Genomic DNA, 14378 nt, shown 5'->3' with positions numbered 1-14378 from the left:
ACACGCGCCCAGCCTATTCGCGTGTGGAACTTCCCGCGCACCCCTGAAATACACGCGCCCAGGCTATTCGCGTGTGGAACTTCCCGCGCACCCCTGGAATACACGCGCCCCCAGGCTATTCGCGTGTGGAACTTCCCGCGCACCCCTGGAATACACGTAGCCCGCTCCCCCAGGCCCGATCGCGTGAGGAACTTCACGCGAACCCCTGTAATACACGTAGCCCGCTACCCCAGGCCCGATCGCGTGAGGAACTTCACGCGAACCCCTGTAATACACGTAGCCCGCTCCCCCAGGCCCGATCGCGTGTGAAACTTCACGCGAACCCCTGATATACACGTAGCCCGCTCCCCCAGGCCCGATCGCGTGAGGAACTTCACGCGAACCCCTGTAATACACGTAGCCCGCTCCCCCAGGCCCGATCGCGTGTGAAACTTCACGCGAACCCCTGATATACACGTAGCCCGCTCCCCCAGGCCCGATCGCGTGAGGAACTTCACGCGAACCCCTGTAATACACGTAGCCTGCTCCCCCAGGCCCGATCGCGTGTGAAACTTCACGCGAACCCCTGATATACACGTAGCACGCTCCCCCAGGCCCGATCGCGTGAGGAACTTCACGCGAACCCCTGTAATACACGTAGCCCGCTCCCCCAGACCCGATCGCGTGTGAAACTTCACGCGAACCCCTGAAATACACGTAGCCTGCTCCCCCAGGCCCGATCGCGTGAATAACTTCACGCGAACCCCTGTGATGCACGTACCCTGCTGAAATCGCGTGTTAGACTTCCCGCGCACCCCGGTATACACGCACACGTATTTTTTGTCAGCGGGTGTCCGTGTTTGTGGGTACCCCTTTGCACGTCATTTTTCCTGGAGGGCCACAGTATGGGACATTCATCATGGCAGTATATAGGTGCTATTTGTTGGCGCACCTTTTGGCGCACATTTCTTACAGCCGCAGAGACGCTACCGCCTGCTTTCTTGTGGCGGTCGTGTTTGTGCCTGTGCGCTGGTTTGAGCGTGCGCTTTTTTGCCCTATTCTATTCCATGAATACGTGTTGTAGGCGAGCGTGTGGGCGTTCGGCGCACTTGTGCCCTGTACTTCCCCCGTGACGCCCACGTTTTGGCAAGTTGTTCCCCATTCCGAGTGTTACGCCCGTGTTCCGCCTACTTTTGTTGCGTGCGCCGCGCTATGTGCGAATTTCGCTGTGGCCTGTGCGATTTTCGCTGTGACCTGGCGCACGCTGTTAGATGGCCTGTGCGCCAACGTGCGCCGCGCACTTTTTTATCGCACATCCGCTGGTTTTCTCGCGCACGGCCTTCCATGAATCGGCGTGCGCTGCTTTTCGTGCGATTTTCGCAATTGCACTGCGATTTTCGCTATTCCACTGCGATTCGCACGTTTTTGCCCACTTGCGCCGCGCTAATTATTCCATGAATCTGCCTGTATATCTGTCCGTAATGTTCGCTATCAACTTAAAACTGTCCTAAGAACACAATTGGTGTCCTGAAATGTTCGTAAATAAACAAAAATGATGTGTCCTGAACAACAGTACAACTGTTCGTAGTGTTCGCTACCCAATTGAAAGTGTTCTAAGAACACAATTGGTGTCCTGAAATGTTCGTACATAAACTAAATTACACGTGTCCTGAAGAACACTATATCTGTCCTTACTGTTCGCTACCAAGTTTAAACTGTTCTAAGAACACACGTGGTGTACTGAAATGTTCGTTTCACGTGTGACGCACTTTTAATTACTTCAGAACCCGAACAGTGTCCGTAGGACATCAATGCGCATGCGCTCACCAATCTCCGTGCACTTGGTGTCCTGCGGACAGGCGCTTCCTTCGCAGACTAGTTCGCAAACAGATCATATGACCGCGCCCACGCTCATCGTGTGTCCTGAAATGCGGACACTGTTCATGTCCCCGAACAATTTAAAAGTACATTTTCAGTTAATCCATAATATTTTTCAATAAAATCTCACCATGCCACAAGTCCCACATAGCAATCTTGAGTTTCTATATACCTTTTGAAACTTTCCGATCCTTTTTTTCGATCTGTCCGCGCACAGTGCGCATGTCCGCGGACCGCGCACAAGCACCCCTATAAAAGACCACGCCCAAGAGCTTATTCCCATTGTGTTTCTGGCTATTCTTCATAACACAGTGATTTTTGCTGCCACCTGCAGACTACACCATCATCGACATGGCATCCTTGGCTGCTGAACTGCCACTTGGTGCTGCACCTGCTTCAGCGCCACCACCACCCCCTCCACCACCACCACCTCCCCAAGGGCCTGAAGAGGGGAACAGGACTGAGGATGCGGAGGGGGAAGAAGAGGATGATGAGAATGAGGTAGAGGAAATCCCTACTACCCGCACTAGGCGTGAGTCTTAGGTGTGGCGGTTATTTACCATTCATGGGAATGGTCCTAAGGCTCGTGCGAACCATGTTACCTGCAATGAGTGCAAAATGATACTCAGTCGCGGGAAGCACGGTAACTACAGCTTTGGGACCACTACTATGAAGCGACACCTGAGGTCATTTCACTCTGGGGCTATTTGCAGGGTTGTACCTTGCGAGGAACGTAGCAGGTTGATTTCCTCTACTTCATCCTCTGTTTCTGATCCTGTCACCACAAGGACCACCTCTGTGGGACAGCGTCTTTCTCAAGCTGCCTCACAGGCCATACAGAATGCTGATGACCCTTACCTTTCGAGGGTCACAGTTGTATGTATGTACTGTGACACAGTACTCTGCAGGGGGGAGCGACTTCGGAGTACTTTTGAGACTATCATCTCAGAGTACGAGAAGACCTGCTCACTACCCAAATAAAACCCACTCTACATCTTCCTCTCTCAGCTCGCCCTTTCTTATCCCTGTGGTTGGTGTCCCCCCCTTTACCCTCCTTTACCCTCCTCTCCTAGTGTGTCGTGTCTGAAAAACCAAAAATAATACAAAATTACAAAAATCAAAAAAAAATAAGGCTCTTTTCAGAGCCGCCTTTCCTAGTTAAAAAATAGAAGTGAAAATAAATGAAGCAGGGCTCTTTGTATTTTTTAGAAGTCTGCGAACAGTTTGCGAACATTAGAAAAATTGGGTTACTACTCCATCACAAACGTAATTTTCTCTGGAAAGAAGTGGTGGCTCTGAAAAGAGCCTTTGGTTGGTGTTTGTAAGTCAAAAATTGTAAATGCTTAACATCTACTTCAAAATCGTTGTTGTAATTCCAAAAAAGGTCGCAATGCATTTTGTACTTTTTTTCAGAAAAATCTGATTGCCAGCATAAGTAAGGTGGACTCCATCTCTGCGAAAAATGTATGTACTACAAAACATAATGTTTTCGTTGTGAAAAGAAGACATGCCAAAATCTCTTAGAAAGCCACAAACAGCCTTATTAACATTGCGCCTTGCTTTTTCCATTTGTGGACCAAATGAAGAAGAACGAAGCCACATTTGTCTCTGCGCAATCCGTGAAAATATCACTTGAGAATTAGGAAACATGTCCATAACCTTCCTCAGTCCTTCTTTCATAGCAAATTGCAAAAAAATTCCAGTCACATGCCCTAAACTGTTCCCTCCACAATGAATTACAATTATGTCTGGATGTTGCTCTGTCTCCAAAGTAGCACAGAGAGGTAGCAAATCCAACCACTTCATTCCACGTACTCCATGCCAGTGTACTTCCACATGTGGGAATCCAAGATCTACAGCTACTCCACAGCTTTCTGCATGCACCTTCAACCAATGTATCCACGAATCTCCTAAAATCCAAACAATCTGTTTTCTGAAACACACAGCCATAGCTATCTTTTGTTCTCTCAGCAAAAAGAGTATCTCAGAAAATCTCTCCTGGCACAACACACCCACCAAACTTTCCTGACCAATCCCTTTCAGTGCTTATTCTCATTTGCATGACTTCTGAACCCAAAAACCCCCGGATGTAACTCCCGATGTCCGGGAACTACCGCCAGGTCCGCGGACATATCGTAACATGAACAGCCCTTCTACCATTTCCACTACACTCTCTCTGCCATTCCCTCATTGGATGTACCTCAAAAATGACATGACCATGCACCAATCACATTCAAGACCTCTACATCTAACTGCATCATCATAGATCAGCACTGCAAATGTACTCTGAATCTCTCTGAGTACAAGTGTCATATCATTGGCAAGCAGCATCTACCACAAATACTGTACAAGTCTTCAAGATTTCTACTTGCAGCTCCATGCATATCCATATGCATGAACACAAACTTCAGGTATGCATATTTTCTGTATAGTAGATGACATAGCTCTCAACCATTTTTGTTTTACAAGCGGGTGAAATCACCCGATTTTGTTTTTAGCGGGTGAGACGCCCATTGGAATGAATGGGCGTGCAGGAGGCTTGGCGGGTGAGTCTGCCCTTTACAAGGCGTGTGACACCCGCCAAAAGCGTGTGAGTTGAGAGCTATGGTAGATGAACACATTTTCAAACAGACTTTTACCTTGTAAAATCTGTAAAATGAATTTACTGTACTTTTTTCAATTTCCTAAAATCAACTACCACTTATACACCTTTATACTTTTTACTTTCTTTATACACACACACTCAAATCATGTTAAACTAACATTTTTTAAATGAAATATATAGACTACATATATTCAAACAAAATTGCATGCAAACACAATCTATATTTAAGCCTTTATAAAAATACTTATACAATTTCATATTTTTTGTTTTTATTTATTTATTTACTTAATTACTTTAAATTAGACATGACATTGATGCGCTATTACCTAGAACAGTTTACTTACAGAAATAGTGGTATTCACTAATATATTATAAATTTCACAAGACATAGTAAAGATATTTTATTTTTTCTACAGTTAGTCATTCAATACAATTTGTTCATTAAGAACATATCATATGTACTGAACTGATGGAATGTATCTTATGTAAATAAATTAGTTTAATGGTTTTACAGAAGGCACTGAGGATTTCAATTAAAAAAATCAATATCTAAATTAAAAACAGTGCTATATACAAACAAAGTTACTAATTTGAAGCTTTTACAGTTGCAGTGAAGACCAGTTTCCTGAAAAGAAGCAGCCGAATTCGAAGAAGAAAGAAAAACTAAGAAGTTACCTGTTAATTTTAAAATAAAAGTAAGTAAACTATCACCATATTATTTATATTATTAATCAAATATACTATAACATTAATATCAGCTATTTTGGTTTCTTAAAATAGAGATTTTGTACCATTTTGTCCAAAAATTTCCATGTCGTAAACAGCGATTTACAACCAGAATGGCCCACAAATTTCTATTTTTGGACACACAAATTAGCCAACTGAACCACTACAATTTTCATATTATGGAACAAACAACTGTTTTAATTGTATACATTACATTTACTATTTGTACTTTTCCACACCACTAGCTTACTTTTTTTTTGTCATCTGAACCCCAGTTTAGTGACACATAAATTCAAGAATACCTATCCCTACTAGTTTTAGTTCCCAATGCACAATCACACACCATTACATACATCTTTATCATCTTACTCAAACACTCATGCACACAGCACACATACATTCCAGAACACCCCAACCCATATCTTCTTTATTTTTTTCAACAGACCCTAGAGAATGCCTACCAAAAGACAACTCCGTAGAAAGCAACGCAAAATTAGAGCAAATGAAAATAAAGGTGTCCAACATAAGCATCCATCTCTAGCAGAATTTCTAAAAAAAGTTGAAACAAAACAGCTAATACAATCATTTAGTGAAACACAAGAAGTTTCAAGTACAACAACTTCGCTTCCTCTATCAAAATGTAAAACAAACCAAAAAACAATTAACAGAAAATCAGCTATCAGTACAGATAAAACTACTTCTTCAAATTTTAATATAGTTCAAAGTAAGCATACCAAGAAAAGTATTTTAGCCAAAATATACCTCCACAAAGTCCTTCAAAATCTTATAAAAACAGGAGAGAAATCAGGTTCAAAGCTTAAAACCTATCGTAGGAAATTAAGCATTGATGGACAGTGCAATTCTTCTCAAAAGAAATGTATTTATTCTACTGTTAAACAAAATGAAACCACTAACAAAACTAATAACTAAATTACAAAAAAGACTTCTCAATAAGCGAAATGTCAACAGAAAGAACTTCTTAAGTATCTGCGGAGGTGAATGGAATCACACTACGAGCACAGAACCATATTTTAATGAAGAAGCGTACAAACAAAAGCAAACGAATACAATTGCCATAAATAGCAGTGGTCGAGGTCTTATGACCAGCAGTGCTGTTTCTATCTCTTTAACGGTAGGACGATGTCCTTGAAGTGAATTAATATTTTGGTTTCCGCTGACTTGACTCTTGTTTACTATCAGTGTTCTCATACAACATGTAATTAGTGATGTCATCAGTGATGTGATCTGTGATTTGATCATTGTGGTCATAGGCTACGCAACAGCGGGTGCAAAGTTATGGTGGACTTAGCTGAATTTCAGGGTTTTTAGCTACATTAAGTTCTCTCTCACCTTAACATCCCTGCAACTAAGATTTTTTCTTGAAAAAAAAAAAACAATATATATATATATATATATATATATATATATATATATATATATATTCAGTGAAAAAAACTTTGTTAAAGGGACGTTATGGTTAAGTTGCTCTACTAAAAACCTATGAAATTCAGTGAAAAAACTTTGTTAAAGGGACGTTATGGTTCCAAGTAAAACCGAAAAACCCTTGAAATTCGGCAGTTATGGTAAGCTAAGCAACCATAACTCGCGCCGCCACCGTGCACTGCTAAGACTAACACCAAGGACATCAAAGATGACATCACAAATGTCATTGATGACATCACTGATGACATCACATGTGTATGTACTTCTCATGAAATATGTGTAGAAGGGATTCTTATTATGTTGCGAAAAAAGTGTCAAGAATCATTGCAAGAAATATACCCTAATAAGTGCATTGAACGATGCATTGATATAAATAGCATCCTATTATGGGGTTCTATCTAGTATACTAAGCTACTCATACAGAAACATAACATTGTGTGCAGAGTACAGGATGAAGGTATGATATTCGTAATGTTAATATGTTGAATAATGAAATGATAATTGTTTTCTTAACAGATTTTTGTGTACTGTGAAATATGTAATAAGTAGCTAATAAAACCCATGTATTACATAATTGCATTACTATAGACAAAACACAAAGACACAAGAACACATACCAATATGGGTATATACAGGGAAAGTGAAGTTAGCAAAAAAGCACAAGTAGTAGCAGAAACAATTCATAACTTAACTGATTAGTTTCATGCAAATAAATGATTGCTCTGTTTGAAAGCTGCTATTTACCCTATGTATATGTATCACTTGATGTGATTGGACCCTAAGGAAAGTAGTGTGAGTACAATGTATACAAATATGACCATATACAGGGAAAGTACAGCCATACAAAATACAACAGAACTATCAGAAAGTGCTCATAAGTCTAGTGATTATCTTTATGCACAAAAAGGATTGCAGTCTTTCAAGCTTGTGTTTTCCCATATGTATATGTTTCATATGATGTGACTGTACTCTAAGGGAATTACTGTAAGAACCTACTAGAAGGATATGTCTACAAATAAAATAAAATTCTTAGTTTCTGACTGTTACTGAAGAAAACCATGTGGCCTAGATATGTCAGCAAAATATAAAATAGTGAGCCAGACATGTGATGTCATCAGTGATGTCATCAATGACATTTGTGATGTCATCTTTGATGTCCTGGGTGTTAGTCTTAGCAGTGCACGGTGGCGGCGCGAGTTATGGTTGCTTAGCTTACCATAACTGCCGAATTTCAAGGGTTTTTCGGTTTTACTTGGAACCATAACGTCCCTTTAACAAAGTTTTTGTTCACTGAATTTCATAGGTTTTTAGTAGCGCAACTTAACCATAACGTCCCTTTAACAAAGTTTTTTCACTGAATTTCATAGGTTTTTAGTAGCAAAACTTAACAATAATGACTTTGACTTTATATACATGTCATATGGAACTGACTAGATCTCTTCTTATGAACTTGATGTCCGCGGACTTATTTAATGTTCGCGGACATGTTCGGAGAACAGTACCACTACCTAAAAACTGTGGGGGGGTTTGAGGGGGTGTGTTTGATTGTTATATCATAATATAAGAACAATTAAATAATTCAAAAAGCAGCACACAAACACATTATATATAGTAATACATAAGAAATGTAACCCATATATATAACACACTAACCATTCATTTAAATACAATATGTTCTGAAATGGAATATACCACAAGAACATAAATTGGCTTCCAACATAATTACCTCACAGACACAACAGAACTGAGAACAAGACCAGACCCACTGAATATATAGGACTTATCTTACCAGAAATAGTAAGTGTACTTCATTTTACTCATATATTTATAAACTTTCTGTATTAGATTAAAAAATATATTATCTTTTCTTTTTTTTCTCACAGAAATGTCTAGTACTCTGGAATGGCTAGAGGACAATTTCCCACATGAAGAAATGTCACAAGATAGTGAAACTAATGGTAAACACTTTATAATATAAACCATTTAAATATTATTATTTTGTCTACATTTAACATATATATATTTTTTTTATACAGAGCATAACAAAATAGAAACTACCTCTGAAGAAGCTGTTATGGAAAACACGCTTGACAACATAAAAGAAAAAATTGATTTACTGTTGACCAATTTTAATAATTTGAAACTTTTGTTGAAGATCATTTTAAAACAAAAACGTCATACCATTGCCCCACATGTACTTGTCCCTTATTCCCATTGTGTTTCTGGCTATTCTTCATAACACAGTGATTTTTGCTGCCACCTGCAGACTACACCATCATCGACATGGCATCCTTGGCTGCTGAACTGCCACTAAGTGCTGCACCTGCTTCAGCACCACCACCACCCCCTCCACCACCACCACCTCCCCAAGGGCCTGAAGAGGGGAACAGGACTGAGGATGCGGAGGGGGAATAAGAGGATGATGAGAATGAGGTAGAGGAAATCCCTACTACCCGCACTAGGCGTGAGTCTTGGGTGTGGCGGTTATTTACCATTCATGGGAATGGTCCTAAGGCTCGTGCGAACCATGTTACCTGCAATGAGTGCAAAATGATACTCAGTCGCGGGAAGCACGGTAACTACAGCTTTGGGACCACTACTATGAAGCGACACCTGAGGTCATTTCACTCTGGGGCTATTCGCAGGGTTGTACCTTGCGAGGAACGTGGCAGGTTGATTTCCTCTACTTCATCCTCTGTTTCTGATCCTGTCACCACAAGGACCACCTCTGTGGGACAGCGTCTTTCTCAAGCTGCCTCACATGCCATACAGAATGCTGATGACCCTTACCTTTCGAGGGTCACAGTTGTATGTATGTACTGTGACACAGTACTCTGCAGGGGGGAGCGACTTCGGAGTGCTTTTGAGACTATCATCTCAGAGCACGAGAAGACCTGCTCACTACCCAAATAAAACCCACTCTACATCTTCCTCTCTCAGCTCGCCCTTTCTTATCCCTGTGGTTGGTGTCCCCCCCTTTACCCTCCTTTACCCTCCTCTCCTAGTGTGTTGTGTCTGAAAAACCAAAAATAATACAAAATTCCAAAAATCAAAAAAAAATAAGGCTCTTTTCAGAGCCGCATTTCCTAGTTAAAAAATAGAAGTGAAAATAAATGAAGCAGGGCTCTTTGTATTTTTTAGAAGTCTGCGAACAGTTCGCGAACATTAGAAAAATTGGGTTACTACTCCATCACAAACATTGTAATTTTCTCTGGAAAGAAGTGGTGGCTCTGAAAAGAGCCTTTGGTTGGTGTTTGTACGTCAAAAATTGTAAATGCTTGACATCTACTTCAAAATCGTTGTTGTAATTCCAAAAAAGGTCGCAATGCATTTTGTACTTTTTTTCAGAAAAATCTGATTGCCAGCATAAGTAAGGTGGACTCCATCTCTGCGAAAAATGTATGTACTACAAAACATAATATTTTCATTGTGAAAAGAAGACATGCCAAAATCTCTTAGAAAGCCACAAACAGCCTTATTAACATTGCGCCTTGCTTTTTCCATTTGTGGACCAAATGAAGAAGAACGAAGCCACATTTGTCTCTGCGCAATCCGTGAAAATATCACTTGAGAATTAGGAAACATGTCCATAACCTTCCTCAGTCCTTCTTTCATAGCAAATTGAAAAAAAATTCCAGTCACATGCCCTAAACTGTTCCCTCCACAATGAATTACAATTATGTCTGGATGTTGCTCTGTCTCCAAAGTAGCACAGAGGTAGCAAATCCAACCACTTCATTCCACGTACTCCATGCCAGTGTACTTCCACATGTGGGAATCCAAGATCTACAGCTACTCCACAGCTTTCTGCATGCACCTTCAACCAATGTATCCACGAATCATCTAAAATCCAAACAATCTGTTTTCTGAAACACACAGCCATAGCTATCTTTTGTTCTCTCAGCAAAAAGAGTATCTCAGAAAATCTCTCCTGGCACAACACACCCAGCAAACTTTCCTGACCAATCCCTTTCAGTGCTTATTCTCATTTGCATGACTTCTGAACACAAAAACCCCCGGATGTAACTCCCGATGTCCGGGAACTACCGCCATGTCCGCGGACATATCGTAACATGAACAGCCCTTCTACCATTTCCACTACACTCTCTCTGCCATTCCCTCATTGGATGTACCTCAAAAATCACATGACCATGCACCAATCACATTCAAGACCTCTACATCTAACTGCATCATCATAGATCAGCACTGCAAATGTACTCTGAATCTCTCTGAGTACAAGTGTTATATCATTGGCAAGCAGCATCTACCACAAATACTGTACAAGTCTTCAAGATTTCTACTTGCAGCTCCATGCATATCCATATGCATGAACACAAACTTCAGGTATGCATATTTTCTGTATAGTAGATGACATAGCTCTCAACCATTTTTGTTTTACAAGCGGGTGAAATCACCCGATTTTGTTTTTAGCGGGTGAGACGCCCATTGGAATGAATGGGCGTGCAGGAGGCTTGGCGGGTGAGTCTGCCCTTTACAAGGCGTGTGACACCCGCCAAAAGCGTGTGAGTTGAGAGCTATGGTAGATGAACACATTTTCAAACAGACTTTTACCTTGTAAAATCTGTAAAATGAATTTACTGTACTTTTTTCAATTTCCTAAAATCAACTACCACTTATACACCTTTATACTTTTTACTTTCTTTATACACACACACTCAAATCATGTTAAACTAACATTTTTTAAATGAAATATATAGACTACATATATTCAAACAAAATTGCATGCAAACACAATCTATATTTAAACCTTTATAAAAATACTTATACAATTTCATATTTTTTGTTTTTATTTATTTATTTACTTAATTACTTTAAATTAGACATGACATTGAGGCGCTATTACCTAGAACAGTTTACTTACAGAAATAGTGGTATTCACTAATATATTATAAATTTCACAAGACATAGTAAAGATATTTTATTTTTGCTACAGTTAGTCATTCAAAACAATTTGTTCATTAAGAACATATCATATGTACTGAACTGATGGAATGTATCTTATGTAAATAAATTAGTTTAATGGTTTTACAGAAGGCACTGAGGATTTCAATTAAAAAAATCAATATCTAAATTAAAAACAGTGCTATATACAAACAAAGTTACTAATTTGAAGCTTTTACAGTTGCAGTGAAGACCAGTTTCCTGAAAAGAAGCAGCCGAATTCGAAGAAGAAAGAAAAACTAAGAAGTTACCTGTTAATTTAAAAATAAAAGTAAGTAAAATATCACCATATTATTTATATTATTAATCAAATATACTATAACATTAATACCAGCTATTTTGGTTTCTTAAAATAGAGATTTTATACCATTTTGTCCAAAAATGTCCATGTCGTAAACAGCGATTTACAACCAGAATGGCCCACAAATTTCTATTTTTGGACACACAAATTAGCCAACTGAACCACTACAATTTTCATATTATGGAACAAACAACTGTTTTAATTGTATACATTACATTTACTATTTGTACTTTTCCACACCACTAGCTTACTTTTTTTTTGTCATCTGAACCCCAGTTTAGTGACACATAAATTCAAGAATACCTATCCCTACTAGTTTTAGTTCCCAATGCACAATCACACACCATTACATACATCTTTATCATCTTACTCAAACACTCATGCACACAGCACACATACATTCCAGAATACCCCAACCCATATCTTCTTTATTTTTTTCAACAGACCCTAGAGAATGCCTACCAAAAGACAACTCCGTAGAAAGCAACGCAAAATTAGAGCAAATGAAAATAAAGGTGTCCAACATAAGCATCCATCTCTAGCAGAATTTGTAAAAAAAGTTGAAACAAAACAGCTAATACAATCATTTAGTGAAACACAAGAAGTTTCAAGTACAACAACTTCGCTTCCTCTATCAAAATGTAAAACAAACCAAAAAACAATTAACAGAAAATCAGCTATCAGTACAGATAAAACTACTTCTTCAAATTTTAATATAGTGCAAAGTAAGCATACCAAGAAAAGTATTTTAGCCAAAATATACCGCCACAAAGTCCTTCAAAATCTTATAAAAACAGGAGAGAAATCAGGTTCAAAGCTTAAAACCTATCGTAGGAAATTAATCTTAGAAGCATTGATGGACAGTGCAATTCTTCTTAAAAGAAATTTATTTATTTTACTGTTAAACAAAATGAAACCACTAACAAAACTAATAACTAAATTACAAAAAAGACTTCTCAATAAGCGAAATGTCAACAGAAAGAATTTCTTAAGTATCTGCGGAGGTGAATGGAATCACACTACGAGCACAGAACCATATTTTAATGAAGAAGCGTACAAACAAAAGCAAACGAATACAATTGCCATAAATAGCAGTGGTCAAGGTCTTATGACCAGCAGTGCTGTTTCTATCTCTTTAACGGTAGGACGATGTCCTTGAAGTGAATTAATATTTTGCTTTCCGCTGACTTGACTCTTGTTTACTATCAGTGTTCTCATACAACATGTAATTAGTGATGTCATCAGTGATGTGATCTGTGATTTGATCATTGTGGTCATAGGCTACGCAACAGCGGGTGCAAAGTTAAGGTGGACTTAGCTGAATTTCAGGGTTTTTAGTTACATTAAGTTCTCTCTCACCTTAACATCCCTGCAACTAAGATTTTTTCTTGAAAAAAAAACAAACAATATATATATATATATATATATATATATATATATATATATATATATTCAGTGAAAAAAACTTTGTTAAAGGGACGTTATGGTTAAGTTGCGCTACTAAAAACCTATGAAATTCAGTGAAAAAACTTTGTTAAAGGGACGTTATGGTTCCAAGTAAAACCGAAAAACCCTTGAAATTCGGCAGTTATGGTAAGCTAAGCAACCATAACTCGCGGCGCCACCGTGCACTGCTAAGACTAACACCCAGGACATCAAAGATGACATCACAAATGTAATTGATGACATCACTGATGACATCACATGTGTATGTACTTCTCATGAAATATGTGTAGAAGGGATTCTTATTATGTTGCGAAAAAAGTGTCAAGAATCATTGCAAGAAATATACCCTAATAAGTGCATTGAACGATGCATTGATATAAATAGCATCCTATTATGGGGTTCTATCTAGTATACTAAGCTACTCATACAGAAACATAACATTGTGTGCAGAGTACAGGATGAAGGTATGATATTCGTAATGTTAATATGTTGAATAATGAAATGATAATTGTTTTCTTAACAGATTTTTGTGTACTGTGAAATATGTAATAAGTAGCTAATAAAACCCATGTATTACATAATTGCATTGCTATAGACAAAACACAAAGACACAAGAACACATACCAATATGGGTATATACAGGGAAAGTGAAGTTAGCAAAAAAGCACAAGTAGTAGCAGAAACAATTCATAACTTAACTGATTAGTTTCATGCAAATAAATGATTGCTCTGTTTCAAAGCTGCTATTTACCCTATGTATATGTATCACTTGATGTGATTAGACCCTAAGGAAAGTAGTGTGAGTACAATGTATACAAATATGACCATATACAGGGAAAGTACAGCCATACAAAAAACAACAGAACTATCAGAAAGTGCTCATAAGTCTAGTGATTATCTTTATGCACAAAAAGGATTGCAGTCTTTCAAGCTTGTGTTTTCCCATATGTATATGTTTCATATGATGTGACTGTACTCTAAGGGAATTACTGTAAGAACCTACTAGAAGGATATGTCTACAAATAAAATAAAATTCTT

This window comes from Ambystoma mexicanum, chromosome 5p, assembly GCF_040938575.1.
Source record: "Ambystoma mexicanum isolate Mex_15411 chromosome 5p, UKY_AmexF1_1, whole genome shotgun sequence".
Classification (NCBI taxonomy): domain Eukaryota; kingdom Metazoa; phylum Chordata; class Amphibia; order Caudata; family Ambystomatidae; genus Ambystoma; species Ambystoma mexicanum.
Note: the sequence above shows the minus strand (reverse complement) of the source record.